Genomic DNA, 15,590 nt, shown 5'->3' on the forward strand with positions numbered 1-15,590 from the left:
CACTGCCACAAGATTTTGAAGTCAAAACTGTAATTGCTTTCAAAAACAGACTTCACAAAAATGCAAAGAGTAGCTCCACAGTGATAGTAAACATGAAATCCATACGCAACCATTTTGTTATTGGAATTTCTATTCTGAGTTCGCCCTTCTGGCACACGCAGACCGATGAATTAAACCCATTACTGCCTTCCTTCCTAAGGCTGTTAGCTTTGGAAATTAGAATTCCAAGGACAGAAACCATGTCAGATGCAGTACCTTGTCTTAAAGTAAGCTTAAAGAAAAGCAAAGAAACAAGCAAACAAAAAAACAACATACGCAGAAGCTGCTGACCTCTATATTAACGACCAAAGGAAAGTTAATACCTGATCCAAGATAGCTACCAATATATTAGCATAGCTAAAACAGTGTGGTACAATCTTCGTTTTTTGGCAACATAAAAGAACACAAGATACACAAATCTTAAGGGTTAATTTACAATGATTAAAGGGAAGAATGGTCCCCACTGGGATTAAAAAAATAAATAAAAATACTTTGGCCTTGCACATACACCTCAAACTGGACCCCTATTAGAAAGGATTCTTCTAACTGCCTTACTATAGACATTACAGAGAAACTCCAAACTCATAGGGAAAGTTATCTTTTAAGTCCCCTTAATGTGTTCTTACTTAATAAGCATTTGGTTATTTAATAGTTTATGAGTCAATACGCCAATTGAGTTTTTCCTAAGACACTTCTTTTTTTAGCTTCTGTTGAGTTGGTCACACAAAGGATTTTATTTTAAATACAAAAATGTGGCTTTGAATCCAGATTTCTTAGATTGTTATTAATCACATTTGTAGCAAATAATACATGGTCAATATTGAATTTCAGTAAAAGCTAAAGGCTAACCTAGCCATGGAATCACAGACAGGAACTGTAAGAAATTCAGCAAGGATAACTGCTAGGTCCTGAAGGCAGGAAGGAAAACCCCTTGCAACACTACAGTCTGGGACTGACCAGCTGGGGAGCTGCTCTGCAGCCCTGGGGTCGTGGTTGGCAGCGAGCTGAATGTGAGGGACTGGGGTTTCTCCAGCCCTGAGAAGAGAGTGCTCAGGGTGACCCAACAGCAACTTCTGAGGAATTTTTTTAAGACAGTTGTGTCAGGCACTTTACACGGATGGGCACGGTGAGAGGACGAGAACAAATGGGCAGAAGCTGAAACAACAGGGTCAGACTGGATGTAAGGAAAAAAATCTCACCATGAGGACAAGCAGGCAGTGGAACATGTTAGCCAGAGATCTGGTGCCCAAGTACCTTGGTCTGATCTCACAGCTGGCCATGCTTTTTGCATGTAGTTTTTAAATCTTTGCTATCGTCACACCTCCAAAGCATGCACGCACATAGACAAGTAGACTCACTCCTGCCTGCCTGCCTTTGTCTTGGTGCTTAAAAACCCCACTGTAAGATATCTTGCCTAAAGAAAAATAATTTTTGTTGGTTGCCTATGCCACGCCAAATACTGAAGTTCCCTACCACTTCAATCAGCTCTAACCTGGCTTTCACGGTTCTGCTCTCCCTCCACTTCCAGCTCCATGTTCATGCCCCATCTCTTCCACTCGTGCTGACACTCATGTGACTCCAGAGCAAGCCAGATCAAAGAAATAAACTAGCAGGAGTGGAGAGATTTGATTATTTATTTCCACACCAGTTCAGCTGCCTAACCAGTTCACCACTGGTACAAATGCCCATGCTACATTAAAGGGTGGAACAACCGCAGCCCCAATTCAGGTTGGTACGGACAAGTCATGGGATGGCCACTGAAACCCTGCTCCTTCATGGAGGTTGCATGCAATGCTGTAATATGCCTGACTGCTACTAACACTCCCTAAGATGAAGCTATTAAAACAGATAAGATTAAGCATGCAAAACTGGAGAGGCGTTTAATTACAGCGTGCAGTTTTTATGTGGTGAAAGTTAGGAGATCGCTTTTGGTAGGTGAGGATTTTTTTGGGCTAACAACAAACTGGAACTGGTTGCAAAGTCCTGCTTTGAAAAAAAAAGGAAGAAATGACTGAGAATGGCATTTAATTTTCACAGTATTATGAACTGGAATTGCTTGGGCAATTAGGAAAATGGCTACTCATTGCAATACCTTGATCTCCTGGCTACTTGAATTTCAAAGCAAAGCCACATGAATCACTGAAGAGCCCAATCCTATGAATGCTAAGCACCTTTCCAGAGCAAGCCAAGGAAACACTCCACATACAGCCTCCTTCTACACCAAAGTCACATTACCTGACTTCCACCATGTTTGCCAAAAACAAATCTAAGAAGCATTCTGTCCTTCGGCGAGAGGCTTTACCTTGTTGATTTTTAAAGCCAAAACTAGTTCCTTAATGAGGCTCCAGTAAGAAGTGTTTTCAAAAATTGCCAACACCACCGAAAGCTACACTACTGTCTCAAACACTAAGCAGAGGCACTTTCATGGAAAAACAACACCTAAGCATAAACAACTGATTAAGCAGTAATCTCCCACACTGTATATGTCTTTTGTACTGGAAGAGGCAAGTTGCCATATAAGCGATGGTTCAATAAATTCAGCTGACTGGAAAGCTGCGATTTCACAGACTTCTGGAATTTCTTAGGCACTGTATTTTTAAATGATTACTCCATAAAAATCACTTAAGTGTTGTGTTAGATGTAAAGTTTTTACACAGTTTGAGTAATGAAAAACCTCAACAATAGCTCACACGCTGGAAGTACGCAGTCACTCCTTGCCAAGATAAGCATTACATCTCCATTTGCCATTTATTATTCTTTTAAACTGAACAGAGAAGATTGCTCTTAAGAGATAGTCCAGATACAAATCTCCACTATCCAATTACTTGTGTAATCTCTTTAAACTTTTCAATGAAAGTCTCATACTATCTCTCATAAATCAATCTACATCACTTGCTTTTGTGAAAAATCTTTAACATAAATATTAATACTTTCAGATGCTATTTTTCCTCCAATTTTACATGATATCCTAAGGTTCCTTTGGGAAATTACTTCATGTATCATTCAAGCTTTTAAAATAAAATGTATCTGGTTGGAGGCTAGACTTCTGACTCTCCTCCTACAAACATCAGTCGTCTAATACAATTTCCAGAAGGATTGGAAAGCTTAAAAATGGGAGCAGTGCAATTAAATAGGAGCCAAACTTCTAATCTGTTAAAAATACCATTAAGTGCCTGCATGCATTTCAACGCTCTACAGTATATTAAGTAAAGCAATTAAAACAAATACAAGGAAGATTAACATTTAAAGAGAACGTGTACGAGCACGGACTTGGACCAAACGAGGACAGATTTCCAAACTCCTGACACTCAATGCAATTCTTTTTTAGCTTATCTTCAAGCGCCCAGCATGGCTAAAGCTCTGTTTTAGAAAGCATGTGAAAAGGTTAGGGAAGAAAAAGAGGATCGTGATTATTTGCAGTCCAGCAAAAATCTGTTTTCTGCATTTCAGACTCTGGGGATTCCACAGTAAGTTTAAGAGAAGAAGCTGGAATTTCCTGATCTGGCAGATATAACCTAGGGTGGGGGAAGGATAATTCTCAAAAGAGCTTTCAAATGTGGGCTTGGAATTTTGCCGGACAGAACAATGATTGATTTAAATCAGCCATAAAAAGAGAGATTTGATCTTCTGTCAGGTCTTTGAAATGGTAGAAGTTAAGAGGAATCATCAGTGCTGCATGCTTGTTTAATGAAAAATCCATTCTTTCGCATTCAGTTCTGAACATTTTAATGCGCTTGTGGGATGACCAGTTCATGCTTTCAGTTGTCAGTACACTAAGCATCTCTTTTTGTGCTATGCTGTAAAGATTTGAACTTTATAGGCAAACACATTAAGGAAGAAAAGTAGGGCTTTGCAATAAAATAAAGCAGTTAAATTCTTTCCTAAAGGTGATTTGCATAGCTCTTCACTCACTTTTTCAGGATATGGTAATTTTATCCTCTCTCAACCCCAAATCCTGTGGTCATTAGTTTTTACACTGGTCACATAGTGGAAAAACTCTGTTCTTTATTGAAGTCCGGGTGAAAGGGCCTAAGTTCTGTCCTTTTTGCTGACATCACTGCTTCGTGCCAAAGAGACAAGAAGTGTTTCATTTTGCCCGCATCGCATTTCTTTTCTCCTTCACTTTACTACTTTCTCTGTGTTGAAGTCACTGTGTTTCTAGCACTTACATTAACAATAAATAGATTGTAACGAGGTCTCTAATTTGGTTTACACAGCTTATATAAATAGTAACATCACTTTAAAGAACCACAGACATCCATCAGCAGTCTGAGTAACAGTACAGCTCATTTCTTAACATTACAGTATTTCAGCCATTATCAGCATTTCTGCATCAGCACTGTCCAGAAGTGATTTCTGCCTTCAAAAACCTTCATAAAACCCATTTGGTTTTTGGTAGTGACATTTGGCTTCGCTTGACCAGAGCCCGCAGAAGAAATGCACAGCCTTGTGCAACAGAGACATATAGGGTTTGTGAAGAAACAGTTTGTCTTCTTGTCTGTCCGAGTCTGGACTGTTCTTCCTGCTGTCCCTCTGCAACCAGCCGCGGGTAGATAGGCAAGGAAGCAGCAGTGCTTGGTGACCCTCACCGGCAGCCGAAGAATTAGTCCGGTTGATGGAGCATGGTAATCCACCGTACCAGCTGAAGAAAGCAGGCTGGAGAATTTTTTGATCCTTTCAGCGGGCTTTGAGAAGACAAAATCTTTTCCTCTCGCTAACCTGACTAGGAAGTTTAACTAATGCCCAAAGGGCCTTTACCATACCATCACACGCTATGTTTAGGCCATAACCAAAGGCCTTCATGGGTGGCCCAGGTAGCAGCAATGTGTTGTGACTGACAGTGTTCTGGATAAGCCTGGGTAATTGCTGCGGGCCGTGAGGACACGGGCAAAGTGATCCATGTGGTGGGATGCTCCTGTGAAAGTCACTTTAGGCAGAAAGACCGCTAAGTCTCTGTCAGCAGAGCAAAGCAGGACGGAGCAGCGCCCGCAGAGCACGGTTTGCAGCCGCTGCATACAGAACGAGGCAGAGAAGGGTCAGAAATACCTCAGCTGAGGTACAGGGGATATCTGCAGCCTGCCATAAGAAACCAAACTCCCTGCTAAGACAATACAAGGACTGAACCACCCCAACGCTGACCTTTGTGTCCTTGTTTCCTTCTGTCTTGCTTCCTCCAGCTGCTGTAATACCTCAGAAAAAGAGAGCAGAAGGGGGGAAGCAATTTCCAAAGGCAAAGGTAGCCCAAAACTCAGCTAGAACCTTGTGAACTCGGTTTTTAGGGATCTGCAGAAGGAAAGCCTGGCTCAGCCTGTCTGCGGGGCCCAAGGAGCCGACCTAACAAGAATCGCACCGAGCAAATCGTGCTCCCCATGCCAGCCACCAGCAGCCCGAGCTGTGCTGTTAGGCTGCCACGCTCAGCTGGACGGTGGACTTGGGCACAGTGAAAAATGTCGCTCTCCCCTGCTGCCATCACTCTCACCTCCTTTTATTCATCCCACGCTACCCTTACAGACAGGGTGAGATACCTGGGCGGGCTACGGCCCCCTCTTTCCATCACCCTCCCATCTTCTGCTCGTTCACTGGAGCGATGTTCTGAGTGAATACAGGAAGGCCGTGCACCAGGAACAGCAGGAACACGGGGCACGGCAGCTGAAGCTGGAAACGGCTGTTGATAAAAATCTGAGAGGAATTTATGGAGATTACGAATTGTCTCTGGTTAAATATTTCTAGTGATAGGCACACCTCACTGCTATCGAGAGGACAACAATTACATTTCACAGGAATTTTTACAGCATTGTTTCTTTTTATTCCTCTGTTTGCTTTTCCCCTCCAGAAGAACTTTTGCAATGTTCCATTTTCCAAACCGGAGGCTGATTTCCCTCTTGCCTCAGGTTGCAGGCGTGAAGGAAATGAACCAGGGCGTTCAGGTACCTGCCCTGTCTCCTTCATCAGGGGGAGATGGCTTTTCCACAGCACCAAGTCACTCTGAGTCCGGACAGGGACTGGAATCTGATTCCTTCACATTCCAGAGCAGCGCCCTGCCTAACAAGCAATAAAACCTTCCCAGCCTTTCACGCTCCCAAAAGGGCTCCCTGACAAAATTTTCATCAACACAGAAAAATGTAACATTTTACACAGACTTATCAAGACTGCAAGTTTTGTGGAAAAAAAAAAAAAAGAAAAAAGCTGTTTATTCAAAATATTGCAGCTAACTTCAACTGTCACTTTGTCTCACGACATTCATTTCCTCTCTTTTCTTCTGCCTTTTTAGTGACAGTCCAATGAAACATCAACCTCTGAAAAACATGTAGCACATTACTGCCATAGTGATACTTTAATAAAGTATTAAAGCAGCATCGCTTTTGTACACCGCTCTTCTGGATGTCACTTGGCACTCTCCCTGCGACAAATGCATCTTTTATAAATTAAGCAGTTTCCAGTCCATCAGCAACTATTAGTAAAATAATCATTCATTACAAAATTTACATCTTCGGGGGAAGAATAATGCAAAATAAACAGCATGTTTATCATTTTTGAAAGAAGCATCTCTGAATATCTTAGCTCGAAATGACTTTTTTTTTTTAAGAAGAAAAAAATTAAAGAGAATTATTATTCTTCCTAAACTTGCAAGAGTCTATGAAACAAAACTGCAGAAGAAAGAAGATTAGAAAATGCTAGGATCATCAAGAACCCCATGTAATTTAAAGACAACTTCAAGATAGCCCCCAATCAAACCAAATATGCAGCCAGCAGGGCAATTCTTTCAAGTATTCATCCACAGGTAGTAATTTAAAAAACAATCACAGTGGTGAATAAAAGCTGTTATGATCTATGAAGTACAGCAAGGTGCCATTCAGGAGTGTTGTTTTCAATCATCCCTATCTCTCAAAGTGCTTTCTGGAACGAACTTTAAAATGTTGTCCCTTCCAAAGTCACATTTGGAGGAACTGACAAAAATAATAATGAGATGTTTTGAGTACATATAACTAGGACTAACTTTAAGATTACACTGCAAATAACATAGCCCTCACGCAAGTACCTTTAATAAACCAATCACTAGATGTATATTACATTTTCCCCATCAAATTCTAAAATTCAAGGTACATGCTAACTGCTGGGTGTCAGAGATCTATTTCACTATTACATAGCGGAGAAAGAGTCTTCAAAAGAAGAAAGCTGATTTCCATACTTTTGCTCATAGGATTTATTGCAAGAGCAAAATAAGATCTACATTATTTTGTGGACACCGCTGAAGCAGGTAATGATTCTGTTAATGTCATTACATGGCAAAGCACCACCAGTAACCTCCCCCTACCCTCATAATTTCCATTTCAGTACAGCACGTTTTAGTATCCTTGTCTTGTAACTCCTTGGTCATCATTTAATTTTGCCATTAAAGGTACAGGTGTTTGGGATTAATGACTTCGTGGGAGGTATGGTCCTAGGTGCTTTCCCTGAATTTAAACAGATTGGATCAACACATTACTTCTCTGGAACAAGGATTTTTTTTCCAAAATATCACGTTTAGTGAATTTGTTGATCTCCCCCAATAAAGCCACGTTTTGCCCAGTCAATAATGCAAGAAACGCAAGTTATAAAACCCTGAAATACTTGTTTTAACACTTACAGGTCTGTCTTCCACAGAATACAAATAGGGACAGGAAATAATGGGTTTAGGAGGTTCTAAAGAATTTATTTAATTTATTTATTTAAAGGCAAAATATTTAACTCTTCTACATTTGTCCTCAAGGCTTATTTTTCTTGCTAAAATTTTGCCTGGAAAAAAAAGAAAGTTTTGATGATTTTCACATATTCTGAGCAAATGGGCCAGCCAGGCCCTGAATGCAGATCAACAACCTTCCATGGCACAGCATTTTACATCGCTGTAAGCAGTGCTAGCAAGTGAGGCAGAACAACACAACAAGCAAGCAACATGAACAAGACCCCAAAAGCCTAATCCACATCACCATAATAATTTGCTTTGCTATGAGCAATTCACCTTCTAGACTGAAGTACCAGTAAATTAGCTAACACAGCAGTCTAACTAAGGGAAATTCCTTAACGAACCTCAAACTTTAGTTCACTGAAGTCTTTCTCTGAAAGAGTAGATAGAAAAACAGAACCTAGGGATAATAAATGGGGGGGCATGGCAAAAAAAAAAAGGGAAAGAACATCAGAAATTCAGAAACTTGAAAAAAAAACATTTAATGTCTCAGTTCCTGTGTATTATGCCTTACTTACTATAGTAGTAAACCACTGACTGTGTGAGCCTGACTAAAGAGCACACAGTGTTTGTGTGTTTTGCTGCATCCCATAATTTCCCTAGTCATTTGAACAGTATTTCAGGAATGTCCCGCAGAGGTCTCAGATGATTATTCACATCCATAGCGTTCTACCATTTACCAGAATGATTGTAAATACTTTAACTGTTCATTTCAAACACTGCAATACTCATGACGTGACAGAAGAAAGGTCTTTACTCCCTGTCAGACTACCCTGAATTGCATGCTCTTATGAACAATTATTTACTACTTGATGTCTCAGAAAAAAAGTATTTTAAATATTTAATACTTCCATTCCAAGTGATCCTTCTTCACGCTGTAACTCACTGAAGCACCACCTCAGCCTGCCACTTCTGTACAAAACAAAGCTGACAACTGCAAAAGAACGTGGGAAATAGGAAACACTTCAGCCAACCTCCTACTGTACAGGAACATTAGGTACTGTAACACAGCAGTAGCTGGAGCTTCTCTCCAGGTCTGCATTCCAAGCTGGTATATTAAAGGGAACGCTACCCTTTACTTCAGAGGGAAGAAATTCAAGTCAGACCTTCAGAGGCTGCAGCATCCGCGCAGCATTCTGTTTTCCCTCTTTCACTCCAACGCTATGGACATTCCAATTCCAGTTTTGGCAGTTTATCGTTGCACTCTCTGGAATTTAGTACTGAATAGTTTCATGCCTTAAACTCCTATCATAGCTTATCTTGCAAATCTCTCTTGGAGAGAAGGCCACAGCACTCCAAACGAGAATTGCTCACCACTCTGCAGTTGTGTCCAAACTGAAGAAAACAAAACAAAACAGAGAGGAGGGGGAAGTGAATGCAAATCTCTGCACCTTGTACTAAACGTCTCCAGCAACAACAACAAAAAAATACCATTTAGGTCAGATCGTGCAGATAATAAAACTGTCCATTACTGAGAATGTGAGAAAAATCAATCAGTGACAAAAAAAAAAAAGATATACGTAATGTTTGCAAGGTTATACTTCAAAATTTATCATAAATGGCATAACGTGTTAAGACAGCCTATGACAGAAAGAACTAAAAAGGACTTGATTTTTTTTCTTTTGGTTAATGTGAATACACATCATATAGGTCTTGGGAATATGGGGTCAGATTGGAATGGATTTGAGTGGGCTTTGGCATGCCCAGGTATACATCCCCCAAGAGTACACAAAAAGCATAATTAAGCCCCATATACCTCTCAAGGCAGAACCATGACCTAACTTTTTTCAAAGTTATGACAACAAGCAACAAATTAGGAAGGGAAGCTATGAGTTAATGAATTCCCATCCAGTCATTATGTCCTAAAGAAAGAGGCTACTAAGCTCCTAAACTTCTGAAAGCTCACAAGTATCTCATGGGATGTTTGCTGTATCTCTTTAAAATCAAAAGAAAACATTTGATATTGCACTAGTCAGTGCTTCACCAAGGAAGCACGTATACATAAAAATAATACCTGAAACAAGTCTTACACAGTGTAACTCAAGGCAGCCAAGATGTTATGAAGTTGAAATCAAGCCCCAATTAACAACACATATTTGACAAGAAACGTAGAAGTGCACCTGAGTGATGGACTACCTACGGAAAAGAGACATCATTTAGTTCACGAAGAATTTTTTTATCATGTGCACGTCAGACAAAAATGCAGAAGGCGACATAGTTGAAAGGAGCCTTATAAGCAATAGTAACCACAGAGTACACCAGAGGAGCAAAGTGCATTACATTCTATGACATGTCCCACTTCCCCAGTGCCCTCCCCAAACAAACAAAACCAAAACATTCGCTCCCTTGTTTGGCTTGCAACTACTCCAGCCTTACTGCACTACAAACCCTGCTCCCTGGCAATGGTCCCCACTGGGTCTTTGTAGAGCAGAAGGCAAACCAGCATCCCTCTGCTCAGGCTCTGCATCAGTCAGGCTACAGCGAGGACAGCAGCACCCACCTGGAGGTCCTATGCAGCCAGAATGGCTCCTGAACATGAATCAAATCACAGGATGAGAACTGTAACCATTTGCTAAATAACTGCGTTTTACAGTGGAGTTTAAAAATCAGAATTACATCTTTCTCTGATGCACAGTAACTGTTTATTAACCAACTGAAGTTTTGCACGTGGTTACTTATAACAGGAATTAGCTTTCACAGAGGCATTTTGTTAACACCCGTGAAAAGGCACAAAGTGTTAAGTCTACGTAAATGTTTTCAGCTTAATCAAGTAAATGCAAATTAAGAATGAAAGGACAAGACTTTGAGTAGGAGTAATTACTCTTCCTCGGTCAGATTATTAGGCCATGAGACAGATGCTTCTGGACAAGACCACAGTTTAACAGCTGACAGCATTAAACAAAGGAAAAATCCCACCCCATTGTTTCCTCATCAAGAGGAAATAAATTTCTTTCCCTTACAATTTTTCTGCAATCTACTACGGGCAGCAAGAGAGGTTACAAAGCCTGTGTTTTCAGCAGAAGTGGGCCATGCGTCCTCCTCCTCCAGAACCACTACAGAAACATCCAGCACATCCCCCAGTGCGTGATCAAAATAAATGCTCTGGTGTGCAGCAATATGGCGAAGGGCGCCTATGCTATAGGCAAATCCTGTTCCTTGATGAGATGCTACCAGGACATCCACCTGCCACGTAGCTAAGACGGGCACCGTTTGTCATACACTGGCAATGCTCACTGCCATGCAGCACCACGGGCTTGTGCTCAATCTGAAAACACCAGAAGTTCACCTGCCATGTGACTGGCGATACCTGCAGCTTTGTCAAACATTCTCAGCTACACAAGGCAAGCTGTTAAGAGCGAAGGGCACGGCACTGAATCAGAGCAATAATTCATCACCAGCCAGATCGGCAGGCCATAAGATAAGCTTATCTGGGCAAGACTACAGTTTCGCACTTGAATGTACTTTAAAAAGAAACAATAGGTGTGTAAAGCACTCTTCATCATTAACAACATGAGAAAGTTGCTAACACAAATAGAATGTCCTAGAAGGATTTAGTTGAAAATACAGATCCTTCTAGATCTTCTCCCCTACACTGAAAGTAAAAGCAAGACTGGTATTTCTAGACATTGAAATCCTGATTATAAGAACAAACAGTTTATTATGGAAAGCACTCCAGTATAGCTTTTTTATTTTTTCAAACAAAGACTGAAGTTTGATTTAATGAGTTGAGAAAAATAGTACGGATACACCAAAGTATGTCCAACCTGCAGCATTTTATAGCATGAATCAAGAGCAGACAGATTTTGAGTTTGCTGTCCCAAGACAATACATGTCTTTACATATCCAAACAGTTACTTTGAATACAATATGTATTCAGAGTTGATGAGATAAAGTTGCCTTTCTTCAAGTACAAACAGTATTCAAGTTCAAAGGATAGCATCTGATCTTGTTCTATGAGATGCAAATGATTGTTTCAGTTGACAGAATACATTCATATCACTGACATACTGCCTTAGCCCAGAAGTCGTAAACAATTTAAAAAAAAAATCCAAAAGCAAATTAGCCATAAAAATGTACATTTTAAGAAAATAAGAAAAAAAGAAACCAAATTCTCATTATCCTTTTAAAAACACAAGAGTCAGAGACTGACTTCACTGGGTAGGAACTTCAGCACTACTGGTGGTTTTAATCAGAAAACGCCACTGAGAAGAGTATTCAGCAAAGCTCTAGATGTGCTATTTCAGAACAAAATAGAATAAAAATCCCACACCCACAAAGCAAAACCATATAGAATACTCAAGTAACGAAAGGGAAAAGATAAATTCTGCATCACGCTCCTTTTCAGCCACTGGCTGCTCCTTCCAAATGAGGGGCAAGTCAATTTGTCCATATAGACAAACAGCTCCAGTGTGCTTCACCCAACAAAACACTCAAAGCTTTGAGTTACATTGTCATTCTGCTTGCCTAACTTTACTGCAAGCCAACATCTGCAGGGTGAGATACTTTGCAGCTGAGTTTATAACATGTTGTATGAATAATGAGAAAAAAAAAATACTCCAAAAATCGAAGAATTTCTAATCTACTTTCATAGACAATGGAAATCAGCCATCCCCTCTTGCTCCCAGCTCTGGACTCGTCTCCTCCCTCTCAGCAGCATTGGTATCCATTCAGTGACACAAGCCAATTCTGCTGGAAAATAATCCTATAGAACAAGGGGTCTCATTTTAGCCAAATCACCTCCTGGTTTACTACTTATCTCCTCGTTTACTACTCAGTGGCAGGAGAGGGATGGGTGAACAGGACGGTGACAGCCCAGACAGAGGGATGCATTACCCCTCTACAAACCTCTTCCACTTGCCTGCAGCTTGTGGTAATCAGAATTTATACGTCTCAGCATAACAGTTTGGGAATCTCCGCATTGTTTTTATTCGCATCTTTCTGAAAATGTGTCACCATGGAAATATTGACCTTTGCTGGTCCATTTTCAATAGCTTCCTTTATTTCCATGAGTATTCTTCTGATTTCTAGTCATCTGAGTGATATGAAAATTATGAAAACTCAAATATCTGTAACATTTTCTAGACTAAAAAGAATGCCAACAACAACAACATATTTCACAAAATTCAACTTGTCTATCCATTATAAACATTAATAAGTGAAAGCAGGGAATCCTCTTAGCTTATTCTTCCCAATAGTCTTAATAACATTTCCAAGCACTGCATTTTAACCAAAGCATTGAACAGAAGTTTTTTTTAAATGGAAGAAGACAAGAACTAACACAAACTGTACAAATCCTTAACATTGTAAATAACTTGTCCTATTTGATCTCTATATTGACATTTCTCCGTACAATGAGAACTTCTTTCTCAGCCATTACTTCAAAGTAAAGCCAGTTTCCTTTCCCTGAAAGTATCAGGTAGTTCCGAAGGGTTTTTTTTTTTTTTTATCTGTGGTAGGAAAACATCTCTAGCAAAGAGCTCTGCTCCACTTGAGAAAAGGTGTATTTTCCTTCTTGCGTACAATTTCTCATTAAACATGGCTTACATTGCGCGTGAGAACTACAGTAATGCTATCCTGCAAGTCAAGATAGGTTTTAATCAACATAGCTCCAGTAGGTAAGCACTGCAGACACAGGTCTGGATAAACCACAGTCTAGACCACTTGCCCCATTTTACGTAACAGGTCACAGTCCTTGGCTTTAGCAGTGGTACATACTTTGCACACATAAGCAAATAGTCTGCATTTCCTGACTTGTTAACTTTACATGCTCCGAGATGAAAGATACAGAGCAGCCCTATCACTCCCAGAGAAATAAAGAATAAAAGCGTTATCTGAGAGTTATGCAGCCATTTTCACTAATGCTAAAACCAACAACACATATCCTCAAGCAAATGACAGACTGGTTAAAAAACCCACAGACACAATCACTATGTATTTTAACACTGTCTGATGCTATCACAGCCATATTAGCGCTGTAATACTGGAATGCTACTTTACACTGGATAAACAAATGAAGGTGTCAGAAGTTCAGACACGGCTAGTCTCTCATTGCTAGTTCAGTACTTGCACCACAGGTTTTATTTTGAATAAATATGCAATTAAATAAAAGCAGTTCCCAACCTGTCATTGAAACCAGAATAAGATACCAGACAGTTTCACAGGGAATATGCACATTCCTGGACAGACAAGCAGACACGAACAAATTATGAATTATGTGGAGTGAGGATAAAGAACAAACAGCAAATGATGCTACAGGCTGAAACAAGGCAGGAAAAGATACTGGGAAACACAGGTGGGGAAAAAAAGTAATTGTTCTACCTCACTACACAGTTATTGCAAGTTGTACACTTCAGTGTGTCATCAAATGGTCCTCCACTGAATTTCCGGAACAGGCAGGTGACTTTCATATTAAGGTTATTATTTCCTAAGGTATGGTGAGGCAATCACTCAACAGCTCAATGCCACCAAAAACTGAAGGCCTCACTCCATCCTCCACTGCTAGCGAACAAGGGAGAAGCAATGTAAAATAGAAAGGGAATGAGAAGGTGAATCTTTCAGGGACAGTTTGCCATTAAATTGATTCTTTGCAAGCAGCACCCTGAAGAAAGGATTTATCAGGTCGTTGCTCCAGTTGTACCTTAAACCTGCAATGTGAAAATCTGCACTTAAAAGAGAATTAAAAACCATCCCTTTCAAAATGTAATGACTAACGCTTCAATTTAACATCATAATTCTTCAAAGGACAGGTGAATCATCCTCCTATTTTTGTCCCAATTTTGTGGACACCACCACTACTACAGCTCCTGGGGCAGGGGGGAGACGTGTCAGAAGTTGTTCCTGACCCACAGCCACCAGCGTCCCACAGAGCTGTACCTGCCTAGCACCTCTGTCACAGAACACCTCAGAAAGTAAGTTATTTTACTTATCGTCACAACACAGCTTATGTCTGTGCAAAAAGAACTGATCCAAACGTATTTTTAAATCTCTGATGGTACATCCCCATCACGCTATTCTCTCTTCCACTTTCTCCCCATTTTCGATGCTACCCTTAACTCCTACCAGCACAGTATCCCATATGCCCTGTTCCTCTGCATTTCCAACTTGAAGTGGCTTGAAGTCTCCTACCAAGCACCCCTGAGCCACAGTAGTATCCAGGAAGGAGATGGGATGACAGCCCTCCTGCTCAAGTAGCTTCAACCTCTGCATCTTCCCTTCTCACAGCTTCTGATGTTCACAGGACAAGAGAAAGCAAGTTCCAGTGAAAAAGAAAGAAACAAAGTGCCCTTCATTTCTAAGGGAAAAAGACATGCAACTTTTAACTACCACCAACTAATGAAGTTCTAATTCAGACAGACAAATCTCACACAAGTTACAGAAATCCATGGTAGAAATTGTAGTGTCTTCAACTCCCCAAAAGATGAAAGCAGCAATGGAAACCGCATTACCTCCTTATGTCAGCACTATGAAAATTCTTTCACAATTTCTAAGTAGAAAAGCTCTCTGGTTTCTGCATATCCTGTGTTTCTCAAGCACTTGTTTATGTAGTTATGCCTAAAATTCATTTTAGGCAAGCTATTAAAAAAGTATATATATATATATATATATATATATAAGTCAGTGATGCTGAGTAGTGGAGCATGGACCACTTATTATGCAGAAACCAGGAGACGAGAAGCCCTGCATTCCTGATGAGAAACCCAACCATCATCCAACTGCTGAAGATTTGAGCGTGCTGAGATTCCTATCTCCTATTCTGTTTCTCCTTGGTGCTCTACTCTGTTGGTTCCACCTAGGACTGTAACAAACATGAGGCCCACTTAAAATGTGC

At 40.4% G+C, this 15,590-nt stretch overlaps 1 protein-coding gene across 9 annotated transcripts in view; it reads right to left on the bottom strand.

The window, feature by feature from the left end:
- The window catches only part of WWC2 (WW and C2 domain containing 2), a 99,368-nt gene that overhangs the window by 79,581 nt on the left and 4,197 nt on the right, over positions 1-15,590 (bottom strand). The gene's annotated exons all lie outside the window — the stretch shown is intronic.

This window comes from Anser brachyrhynchus, assembly GCF_964034855.1.
Source record: "Anser brachyrhynchus genome assembly, chromosome: 4".
In the NCBI taxonomy this organism is placed as follows: domain Eukaryota; kingdom Metazoa; phylum Chordata; class Aves; order Anseriformes; family Anatidae; genus Anser; species Anser brachyrhynchus.